This window comes from Mesoplodon densirostris, chromosome 3 (assembly GCF_025265405.1).
Source record: "Mesoplodon densirostris isolate mMesDen1 chromosome 3, mMesDen1 primary haplotype, whole genome shotgun sequence".
Classification (NCBI taxonomy): domain Eukaryota; kingdom Metazoa; phylum Chordata; class Mammalia; order Artiodactyla; family Ziphiidae; genus Mesoplodon; species Mesoplodon densirostris.
The window spans coordinates 175,297,094-175,309,333 of NC_082663.1; the positions used below are offsets into that span (position 1 = coordinate 175,297,094).

At 48.5% G+C, this 12,240-nt stretch overlaps 1 pseudogene; it reads right to left on the bottom strand.

Moving 5' to 3' along the window:
* Positions 1 to 4,953: 4,953 nt before the first annotated feature.
* LOC132487014 (L-amino-acid oxidase-like) lies at positions 4,954 to 11,531 on the bottom strand (annotated as a pseudogene).
* Between the last annotated feature and the right edge of the window lie 709 nt (positions 11,532 to 12,240).

Sequence of the window (12,240 nt, forward strand, 5' to 3'; positions counted from 1 at the left end):
AGCCTCGTTTTTGTTTCCACTTAACCTCAAAAATACGTTTCAACTTAACCTCAAAAATACAGTATTTGCTTTCTTTCTGGGAGAAAGGAATTACCAGAGGTGAGAGTTATTCTGGTTAACGGGTGCTAGCTGTGTGTGAATCATTGTCCTATACCTACAATACCTTAATTAGGAAGGGAAGAACATTGCGGACAGCACTAAATGATCCCAGAAGAAAACCCTGGTGCTGTCACAACTGACAGTCTTCCAATGCCCAGGGTTAAAAAAAATCTCCCCGAATGCCCAAACTACCATTAGAATGGCAGATGTCACCTAGAGGGGGACTCAGGAAGGTCTTAGCTCCTCACAATGGCTCAGACAATTTTTGCTATGAAAAGAAGTCAGGAAATTCTCTCCCACCCCAACATCTACCTTTTTATTTTGAAAGTAAATTGAAATAATTAAAACAATGACCCAACGAACACCGGTGTTCTTTCTACCTACATACGACATAGGTTAATATTTTGCCACATTTTCTCTTTCTCTCTAGACAGATAGAGCTTCCCCAGCCTCCCACCCATTTGAAAGTTGCAGACAGTATTACACTACTCCATGTCACACCTGAGAAAATTAACGTTAACTTGTCATCATCAGATACCAGTGCCTGTGCAAATTTCCCCTAATTGTTCCCAAAATATCTTTTATAGCTGCTTTTTAAAAGTTTTTATTCTAGAAACTTTCACTGCCCATTTTTCTATTGTAACACCTGAGGAAAATAATCTATTTTAATAAAAACACTGGTCACACTTAATTTCGATCTTAATAGCTGTATAATATTCTGACCCTCTATGCTTACTTCGTTGTTTTTCAAAGTATTCATTTCTCCCTGGGTACCTTTTTTAGCTCTCCGGGCCAGAGCTGTTAGGATATATTCTACCTCCATATTAGTTACAAGCGGGCTTGCCAAACGACCCCAGGCCTTGGACAAATAATTTTGCCTCTGCTTTTCTGTGTGCTAGCAGTTGGCTTTTTTTTGGTAATCCAGCCTTGTATGGAGTATAGCATGGTGAATGATGGCTGGTGGTCAAGCTGAGCTGAGTTCAAGTCCTGACTGGACTTTTCAGAAGGCAAGATGTCTATCCTCGCTAAGCTTTAGTTTTCTCATCTATAAAACTGGCCAATCAAAGGATGAAGAAGAAAGAGAATGAAATTCCATCTAACCTTTAAGTTTCATTTTGAAATCTTTCCTCATCTTCAAAAGGAATTGGAAGGAATCTAAAAATAAAAAACAAAGGATTTAAAAAAAATGCTGGGAAGACACACATCTAAATGTAACTGATTTTCTGTACGTGGTAGGATTATGAAAAATTTAAATTTTCTTTGCTGTAATGTCATGCATTTGCTGATTTTTCTACCATGAGTATATAAAACATTAGTAGAAGAATAATACAACTTATTTGAAAAATTGCTCACACCTTACACAAAAATCAACTCAAAATCAGTCATAGATTTAAATGTAACACATAAAACTATAAAAACTTCATAACAAAACAGGAGAAAACCTTTAGGACCTAGGGCTTAGTGAAGAGTTCTTAGAAATGACAATAAAAACATGATCCACAAAAGAAAATATTAAATTGGATCTCATCAAAATTAAAAACTTATTCTGCAAAAGACCTTGTTAAGAGGATGTAAAGACAAGCAACAAACAGGAAAAAAAATTTGCAAACGACATATCTGACAAAGGGCTCATATCTAGGATATAATAGAGAACTCTCAAAACTCAATGGTAAGAAAGCAAACAATCCAATTAGAAAATGAGCCAATGACATGACAAGACATTTATGTTCAACGTTGTTGAAGTGCAAATTAAAATCACAATGAGATATCACCACAAGCTTTTCAGAATAGCTAAAATAAAAAGCAGTGATAACACCAAGTCCTAGCGAGGATGAAGAGAAAGTAGATCACTTATTCATTGTTAGTGGGAATGTAAATGGTATAGCCATTTAGGAAAGAGTCTGACAATATTTTACAAAACTAAACATGAACTTACCATATGACCCAACAATTACATACTTAGGCATTTATCACAGAGCAGTGAAAGCTGATATTCACACAAAAACCTGTACACAAATGTTCATGGCACCCTTATTTGTAACAGCCAAAAAACAGGGAAACAGGGAATAACTGAAATGCCCTTCAATAGATGAATGGTTAAACAAATGGTGGTACCACCATACTACAGAATGCTACTCAGCACTAACAACAAATAAACTATCGATGCAGGATACAACTTGGATATACCTCAGGGAATTATGTAGAGTGAAAAAGTCAATCTCAAAAGGTCACATACTGCATGATTCTATTTATATAAGATTCTATAAATGATAAGATTATAGTGACTGGAAACAGATTAGTGGTTGCTAGGGATTGTGTTTATTGGGGGGTAGGGAGTGGGGTGGAGGTGACTACAGAGGCATAGCAAGAGGGAGATCTTTGTGTTGATGAAATAGCTCTGTATCTTGATTGTTACATGCTCCCTACATAATGGATGACATCAGCCTTCAGCAGATATAATCCAGGAAGAAGCCCACCTCTGGCATCCCAAGGTTTTTCCTATTTCATTTCTGATAAACACCATCATCTGTCACTTGTCACACTTATTTGAACATATGTCATAGTCCCTGCTATGGACTGAACGTTTTTGTTGCCCCCCCAAATTCTTACGTTGAAACCTAATCCCCAATATCCCCAATATTAGGTAGTCAGAGGTGGCGATTTGGGAGGTGATTAGGTCATGAGGGTTGAACCCTCATGAATGTCATTAGTGCCCTTATAAAAGAGACCCCAGAGAACTCCTTTGCTCCTGCCACTGTGTGAGGACACAGCAAGAAATTGGGCTCCCAGTAGGCAGGCCCAAATCTGCTGAATCTGCTGGCACCTTAATCTTGGATTTTCTAGACTCCAAAATTATAAGAAATAAATGTTTGTTGTTTATAAGCCACTCAGTTTATTATATTTTTGTTATAGCAGCCCTTATGGAATAAGGCAGTCCCTAAGCTTGTCTCCAAGTTCACCAAAGGCAGGATTTAGGTCTGATTCACCAGATTTCAGAGCCACTGTCAGAGTGGTTGTTTAATCCATGTGAACTTTATGTGTACAGTGAAATAGACTGGGGACTCAGTGAGAGTGGGGGTGCCAGCCCCTATGGAGGTGAACATGAGGAAGGAGATAGAAGCCACACTATGTAGGGAAGTGGTTGAGGTATGGGTCCATCAATGTTGGGAAAGTTAATCACCAATGAGGCCTGAGTGTCTCTGCACGTTCCTGTTGGATATGCTTAAAATGCAAGGCCCTGACTGCTCTTTGCTTGGGCTGTTTCTCAGAGCTGCGTTTTAGTGAGCAACGTTGAGGGATGAGATAATGTCTCCTCCCCCACCTCCTACTCACCCCCAACAAAGAGCAGGTTTGCTTACTGCTTGCTAAACAACTGGTCAATTTTCTGAGTTCAGTGTTCCTCAGCTGCAATGCAATGCCACTAAATGCATGGTGTCTACCTGGGTACCTCTGCATTGCCCCCATTGGGACTTGGTGGCTTAGGGTGCTCATGCTACTTGCTGTGCATGAGTAATAAAATCCTTTGCCTCTGACCCATGAGTCTCTTGTCTTCTGCCAGCATCCATGAAACTGTGGCAAGCTAACTTGTTAGCTTACAAGTAGGATAAGATCCCAGACCCTCCCAGATGGAGGAGGGCTCTTGGGTACCTTGTTGTTCTGTCGTAGCCTCAGACTCTAAAGAGAATGGCACTTTCTCAGCTGGTTCTGAAGGTACCATTTTGCCTTTGGTGATGAACTGTCCTTTAATCTCATAGTCACCTGGCCCCTTCTTGTGACCCTCTGGGTGATTACTCATACCTCCAAGAGGTCCTTTAGGGACATAATTCAGGCCAGGTCACTGCCAAATTATGGGCCTCTTTAGACCTCATGCATCTGTCTGCCTGAAAGTTCTCATCAGTATTGACTCCATCTATCTCCCTCCTCACCCCTCAGGGCTGCCAGGCAAAGAAGATCCAGGGGGATAGGAAAAGGATGGAGGGCAGTCCATGCAGTTTTGATGCTGTGCATTCTGAGAACTTCTATCACTCAAGCATTCAACATATTCATTGCTGAATGTCAACAATGTGAATTGTTGTTTCAGGAATACAAAAAATAATAAGACAGAGCCACTGAGTGTAGAAGCAAGAAGATTTGGGGTTAGATGACTTAGGTTTTGATCCCTCTGGACCAGCATTTGTGACCTCAGGCAAGTTATTTAACCTCTTGGAAAATCAGTTTTCCTCATCTATAAAATGGAGTAATATTAGAATATGTACACTGGGGGTTGCTTTAATAACATGGAAAAGCATCGAACATGTTGCTGGCCACAAGGTTGCCTCCATCTAAGTTCTCAACTTCTATTAAAATTCACAGTCACGGGAGATGGAGGAGTAGACATGGGGAGGGGAGGTAGGGCTAGACTCAGATGAAAGGAATAACAGAGGAGCCAAGGACCCCAGACAAGGTCCTTGGAAATCAAAGCGCTCCCTAACTCTCAGCACTCAATTCTATAATTATTTAGATGCCACCCAGAATGTAGGTAAAACATTTAGTGATAGCCTTAGACTTAATGAATGCTTTACTGTTTTAATCACTATATCATTCGTTTCTGTTGTTGAGACATTGCCAATAAATCCAAGGTCATGGGTGGCCAAATATTAGACGGACTCTGTTCCTCGGCCTTATGTGGCACCTCTTGGTTGGCATCTTTGGAAAAAGGTGGAGATAAAGTGAGAGAGTGGATTTTGAGACTTTTCCTGGTGGACCATGGTGACCAGAGTTACTCCAATTCCTGGTGTCGTAAAGTTGGCTATAGCTCCATTTTTTTTTTTAATTGAAGTATAGTTGATTTACAGTATTGTGTTTCAGGTGTAGCTATAGCTCCATTTTGGAGTGGGGTTCTTTTGGGTCTCTGGGGTGCTTGGTGAAAGCCATGCCCACAGCCTCTTGGATGTTCTGTGCTGCCCTGAGCCCTGATTTGATTGCTGTGTCAATCCAGTTGGGGAGCAGGGTCGTGTGCTCCCCAGCAAAGTGGACCTGTCCTTCTGGCTTGCAGAGTTCCTGAGCGTAGTCCACATATTGGTAGGGAGTGAAGGAGGCAAAGCCGCCCATGGAGTAGGGCTCCTGGCTCCAATGCTTGACCGTGGAATAGGGGCACAGGGTCCACACCTCCTCCTTGGGGAGATCATGGACTACTGCCAGGTCGTCCAGGACAATATCCATTGCCCGGGCACGTCCATGACAGCGAAGAAAGAAGAGTCATCGTCCAGGGTATAGGAGGCCAGGATGACCCCTGTGCCATTGGGGAAGATGTGGTTGGCATAGAAGATGAAGTGGAAGGCTGGTCGGTGCTGGACTTGCCCCCTAAGATGCCTTTGTGCTCCCAGAAGTGCTGCGTGCAGGTCAGGATCACTTTGGTGGCACCGCTGTAGTGGACGGATCGCAGCGCGTCCTCCTTCCCATGGGAGAGAGGTGGCCGCAAACAGAGGAGTCAGGCAGCCTTGGCTGTGGTGGCCACAATCAGGTCATCGGCGGTCAGACGTGCCCTGGCCTGCGGAGGGTCAGGCATTCGGTAGGTGATGTGGACGTGGTCTCCATACGACTCTACCTCCTCTGCTGGCGAGTGGAGCTGGACTGTCCCGGGCAAGAGGGCAGCATGCAGGGCTTGGGGAGCTGGTCAAAGCCCCCAGTGATTTCATCAAACCTGAGAATGAGCAGGCAAGGGAGAGACAGGGAAGCAGGTTGATGGACAAGGCCGGGCAGGGGATGGGTCATTTGGACTGTACAGAGGCTGAGCCCTCTAATGGACCTGCTCTGGCCTGTGTGTTAGGGAGGTAAGCCATTGGCAAAAGGAGGGCATGCCGGGTAGGGTGGCTCTTAGCTCCAGGGAACTAGAGATAGGTGCCATTTTGGGGCTGACAAATCAGAAAAATGCATTCCCTCTGGGCAGGTACAGCTCCTTGCCAGAGCCTCAGGCTTGAAACATGGATCATGCCTGGCTCGCAGTCACACACACACCCCGCCCCCCGCCTCCTCAAGTAGTCACCCCACTCGGCCTGCCGTAAGACCCTCCTCTTCCTTCCATTTTCCCTTTAGGACAGTCCCTGGCCTGAATATAAATGGATTTACCCTGAAAAAAATTCTGGGAGGAAGGGAGAAGATGCTATTGGGAAAAGAAGAAGCCCGGGTGCTCAAATAACTGAGCCAGTCCCCTTGGCCACTGAAGGCTTGCAGGGTCTGTTGCCCTCTCGCGAATATCTGTAGCCTTTTTTTGCAGGAATTGGGTCACAGAACCCTGAGGGAGAGTGAATTCCGGACTATTTTATCTTTGTAGCCCCAGACCATCCTGACAGCCAGACCATCCTGACAGCCACCAGGGGTTTGGTGGTTGGGGTCTGGAGTTAGCACCCCTGATACATCATCCTGGGATGAAAGACAGTGAGGCCCCTTGTAAGGACCCTCATCTCTGTAACCAGAGAACAGGTGAGGCCCAGAGCAAAGCAGATCTGTAGCTTCCTGATGTGACTGCCTCTTAGCCAGAGGTTCTTAAAGTGGGGACCCTAGACGGAAAGACAGAAAGCAGCAGCAGACCTTGAAACATGTCAGAAATGCATGTTCTCAGGGCCTAGCCCAGATCTACTGAATCAGAGACTCAGGGTGGGGCTCAACCTTCTGTGTTTAACAAGACCCCTGCTGATTCTGAGGCTCACTGGAGTTTGGAAACCTCTGCTTTCCCCTCTTCCCCATTTCTTTTGGGATTTTCCACCTGATTTATCTGAACCTTCTTTCGACCACTGTCCTGGTTAGTAATTGGCTAACCCATGCCCATTTTCCCATTTCTCCACCCCATTTCCCACTGGGGCTCCTGGAAGAGGGAGATGATGGCATGCAGGGTCTCCAAGAAGGCCTTGTAGTAGCCTACATCTGCATTCGGCAGGTCCCCAGTCATCTGCACAGCCCCCCGGCTCAGGTTCCCCACCTTAATCAGGTATCCCTGCAACCAGCCGACCACGTGCAAGGAGAGAAGGCAGGGGAGTCAGATTGTCTGGAAGCCAACATGAGAACCCTTGCTTTGCGTCCAGGGACAGGGAGAAACAGAATTGGACAGAGTGGAAAGGCCAGACCATTCAGCCGGACCCCTGGGGGCTGCCATGGGTCTACTTGTACTAGGCTCTGACAGTCTCAAAATGCTCTCCTTTGTCCTAATAGCAGGAAAACAGCTAACTTTCAGTGCTACTTCCCACATACACACCCTCTGATGAGCCCTTCACTTGTATGAGCCTCATAAAATCCTAAGAAGTAGCTTATTGTCCCTGTTTTACAGGTGGGGGAACCGAGGCCCAGTCTTCCTGTCAACTGCAAGTACGTTGGGCTGCTTACACTGATCTGGAGGAATCTAGGTACTGAGTAATTCTTCTCACCCTGCCCTCATCCCCCACCATCACACCATGGTCCTGGCTAGCCCACCAGCAAGTGACCCTGAAGTTCTCCCTTTGGAAGTGCCCATTGAGGATTGTGCCCTGTGCTTCACCCCTGCTCCTTTCTCCCAAGCAAGGCCAGAGTTCACACAACAGAACTGGCCAGGAGGGTTTCACCTGTTAGGGTGACCAACTGTTCAGCTTGCCGAGGGCTGGGGGGTGTTCAGGGATGATCTGGTACCCTTGTCACCAGTGCAGCAGTCCTGGAGGCTGGGCACTCGGGGGGCAGTCCTGACAGGGACTGCCAGGATGACAGGGCATGGCTGGTCTCGCTTTAACCTGGGCAAAAACCTCTATCAAACATGCATGTTTAAACCAGAGACAAGGTGGCAGGGCCCCACCATCCCAGGAAAAGCAACATCACAAAGTTCCCGGAGACACGCTTCAAGATCTGCAGTGTAGACAACCAGAACCCAGAGAGGGTGGTAGGTTCCCTCTCTCTGTGCATGGGGTGTGTGGAAGGTGGGGGGTAGGGGTGGGCAACTGAGAATCTTCTCTAGCTTGACTTATTCTCCAAGCCCTGTACCTCTCCTCCCTTTTTCCTTCCCTCCTGCCCTGTTTCCTTTCCCCCTTTCCTTCTCCTCCCTCCCACCACCGCTGTCCTCCAGGAGCTTACATTCTAGCAGGGGAAGCAGACCATAACAAATTAAACAAGTAAAATATTCAATACAGTGTGATAAGCGTTAGGGTGGAAACTATTGCAGAGAAAGGAAGATGGGAGGGTGCCAGATGGGAGGAACCTCAGTTCAAAGTGGACACTTGAGCCATGACCTGAAGAAGGTTGAGGGCCAAGCCATGTGTATCTGCAGGAAGAGCATTCCAGGCAGAGGGAACGGCCAGTGCCAAGGCCTTGAGGGTGTGCTTGGCTGAGTAAGAAACAGCAAGAGGTTGGAGTAGGTGGGTGAGGAAGGACCCCCTCTCCATCTTGGGCAGCCCTGAGCCACAGGCGGGAGAATGTGGGGCAGGGTCTGTGCACAGGCTCCCTCTGGCTGCCTGCTGGGGAGGGTGGGTCAAGGGTTAACATGTTTCTCCCGCTACAGGCTGGAAAGAGGGTGGGTGGTCCTGCCGTGGTTTCCATAGACTGTGACAGGGTGGGCTGTGGGCAGCAGGAAGTGGGTCGCAGGACTGACCTTGTTGGAGAGGGAGTCGTACTTCTCCAGCACCTGGTTGCAGCTGCTGCTTTTCAGCTCCTCCACCACCTGGGCATGGAGGAAGGAGGGACACTCAGTGAGAACAAAACCCCACCCCACACGGGCACTCACCTCAGCCTGGTCCAGCCCCCCATGTTCCCACTCCCTCACTCATGCTTCTACTTGTGTGTACGTCCAAGGTTGGTTTATACATGTTCTCTCCTGGGTTCAAGGACTTTGTTCCACAACCAGTCCGAATGTCCCAAAGGTGGACACTTAACGATTGGACAGATTACGGGGCTGTAAAGTTAGGGGCCAGAGCTCCCCCACCAACCTGGGAGTTACAGAGGTGGGAAGCCTACCTCCTTGTTGGTGTTGGACACATTTCTGTAGGCCTACGAGGCCACTGTGAATAGTACGGACAAAGCGGGAAACCTGGCGCCACCGTGGCAGAGTGAGGCTGGGCGGGCTCCAAGAGTTCGGTATGTTCACACTCCCCAGCAGCGATTCTAGGAAGAGCTGTTCTGCCGTCTTCCACTCCTCATTTGCCCTGACTTGATAGCCCAGCAGACGCGGGTAGGCCTGTACCTCCCCCATGCGCTGTGCACCCCGTTGACCAGCACCCAGCTCTGGTTGTTGGAGATGTGGAACTTACTGAGCTTTAGCCCAAACTTCCTGATGAGCTCATGAGAGAGCCTGTGGTGCGAATCAGAGACAGCTCAGCAGGGACAAGGAAGCTGCCAGCCGTCCCTGCTCCAGGGGCTCTGCTCTTTGCTCCCCACAGATTTATTGGGGCTACTGGCCTCTATCCAAAGACAGAACTACAGACCCCCTTGTCACTACACTAATGGCGGCAGGGCCATGAGGGAAGAGGGCCACCATTCTTGTGGCCACATCGCACCAGGCTTGTCCTCTGTTTTGGCCACGATCTCTCTCATTTTGTCTGAGACCTCTGGCCTCAAGGTCCAGGAGGTTGCATGAAGAGCAGTGTCAGGGTCCTCTGGGCTTATCGTCCCTGGAGGCCATGTGCATCCTTCCCAAGCCTCCAGGAAGCATCTTCCACCATCCTGCATTCTCCATGGAGCAGGGCCCCCCTTCAGGATGACCCTCCATGAGGTCACCTGGTGCTAGTTTCTGGTCCCAGGGCTCCCACCAGACACCACACCCTCCTCGATGACACTCATTATTCCCATTGTTAGCAAGCCTAGCAGGCCACTTTTGACTTTTCAAGGTGCTCTCCCATCCTAATTATCTTTTGGGATCCTCCACATCGGCTTCTAAGCAGGCAGGGCAGGTGCCATTATGCACAGTATATACATTAAAACATTGAGGCTGTGAGTTGGGGCAGACCGAGGCCTGCTGATTTCCAGGAAAGGATGGCCACTCATTGCTATTTGTCTTGGCCTTGGTGTTGACTGCTGTTCTAATTGTGCGTTCTGTGTGTTTTGTGTCTTCTTAGATCCTGTCTATTTGATACTCATTAATCCAGGGCCGAACCACATCTCTCCTACATGTCAGCTTGCCTAGAGCTCTCCTTTCAGTGTGCAGACTGGCTGATCCAAGGCCATGTTCCCACCCACACACCAAGTAAATATCTCCCCTGCCCTAACTCACCCAGGGCCAGGTACCAGGCAACTAGAGACCACTCCTACAGCCCAGAGCCCACTGTAATTATTCAAACCAGCCAAACCTAAGCTGTTTACTCTGTCCCACGTTGCCTTTCCCTCAGAAACTCCAATAAAGGCCATGGTCTGTGCCTTCTCTTTGCTCCTGTCTTCTGCCTCCTGACCATCCCAGTGTATCCCCAGGGCCCTGTGTGGTGTGGTTTGTCTCCTTCTCTCTGGAAATGTAAGTAATAAATTCTTACAGTGGCATTAATCTCTCCATGGCTACTCATCACCTCCATAAACTAAAATCCCGAGGGTACAAATGAGACACCTGCCCACACCCCAGCCTTCCCTACCCACCCCCACTTTTCTCGACCGTACCTGTGGTTGGTGGGAATCCTCATGGCTCCCAGCTCCACATACCATTGTGCTCCAGGCACTCTGTGGGTCTCTATTCTGCCACCCACACATGCCCTGAGGCCTCCAGGACAGTCACCTAGAAAGACAGCACTTTCCTGACCTAAGTGAGGCTGGACACATCCCCTCCTAGCAGGCCTGGCTCCCACAGCCCTCCTGCCTCTTCCCCAGGTCTCCCTTTGTTATACAGTCAGGTCACTCAGTTCTCCTAGCCCTTCTACCCCCACCTAGAGCCCTAGACCCAGTCCCCTGCCCCAGCTCTCTGAGGCTGTCCACTTCCCTCTCTCCCAGGTTCCCCATGCAGGACCCTCCCACACCCTATCATGTACCTGGTGGCCAGCGTCCTGCAGGGTCTTGGCAGCGGTGAGCCCTGCCATGCCCGTCCAATCACCACTATCTGTTTCCTTTCTGCCATCTGCCCCAGCCTGTCTTGGGCCAGCCACACCACCTCTTCATAGTGGGGGTCCTCAAAGCACTTGACAAGCCAGCTGTTGAAGGCCTGGGTACCCAGGCTCAGCACAGACAGGAGGGTGAGAGCCAGCCAGCCTGTGCACATGGCTGTGGAGATGTCAAGCAAATGACTGAGGACCAAGAAGTCCTGCTGGTCTTAACACTTGCTTTGAGGAGTTTTTATATCGCTAGACCTGTGATGCGGCATCCCGGCACCCCCATTCCCTTCCTTCCCTACTAGAGGGTGTCTTCGTCACCAGGACTGCCAAGCTGCCCCCAGCACCCCAGATGGTCAGCACCGCCACCTTGCCGCCCACTCTCAAGGAATGATGCAGGATGGAACCCTGCCCAAGGTGCCTGCCCTTGGCCATCTGGACTGCCATCCATGAGGTCAAGCCCTCAGTCCAATGGGGGACAGGTGAGGTGGACCCGTCCACCACATTGGGTGCCCCATTTCCCCCTTGGAGTTGATAGAATGTTTGTTGCAGCGAAAAGACCTAACTCACTGGCTGTGGAGGGATAGGGTGAGGATAGAGAGTATAAAGGCATCATTTAATAATGGTAACAGTTTCTGAGATGTGCATGGCAGTGTACCAGCTTCCTAAGCCCCAGAGAGACATCGTGAGGTCGTTTCCCAGAGGTGGCCAAGGCTCACTGAAGTTAAGAGTTTACCCAGTTGTGAGCCTGCATTTCCACACCTGCCTTGGACAGGGTTCCATTCATTCTGGCTCATACATTCCCTCTAGGAGCCTATGAAAGGTGTGTGTTTTGTGACTGTCATTTTCTTATTGTTGTCCTTGTTGAAATTATTATCTGTGTTCTGGGCTGAATTGTACCTCCCCACCAAGTCATGTGTTGAAATCTTAACCCGTAGTACCTCAGAATGTGACTGTATTTGGAGACAGGGCCTTTAATGAGGTGATTCAGTTAAAATGAGGCTGTTAAGGTGGGCCCTATGCAATCTGACTAGTGTCCTTGTAAGAAGAGGAGATTTTGACACACTGAGAGACACCAGGGATGTGAGCACAGAGCAAAGGCCATGTGAAGACACAGGGAGAAAGCAGTGATGTACAAGGCAAG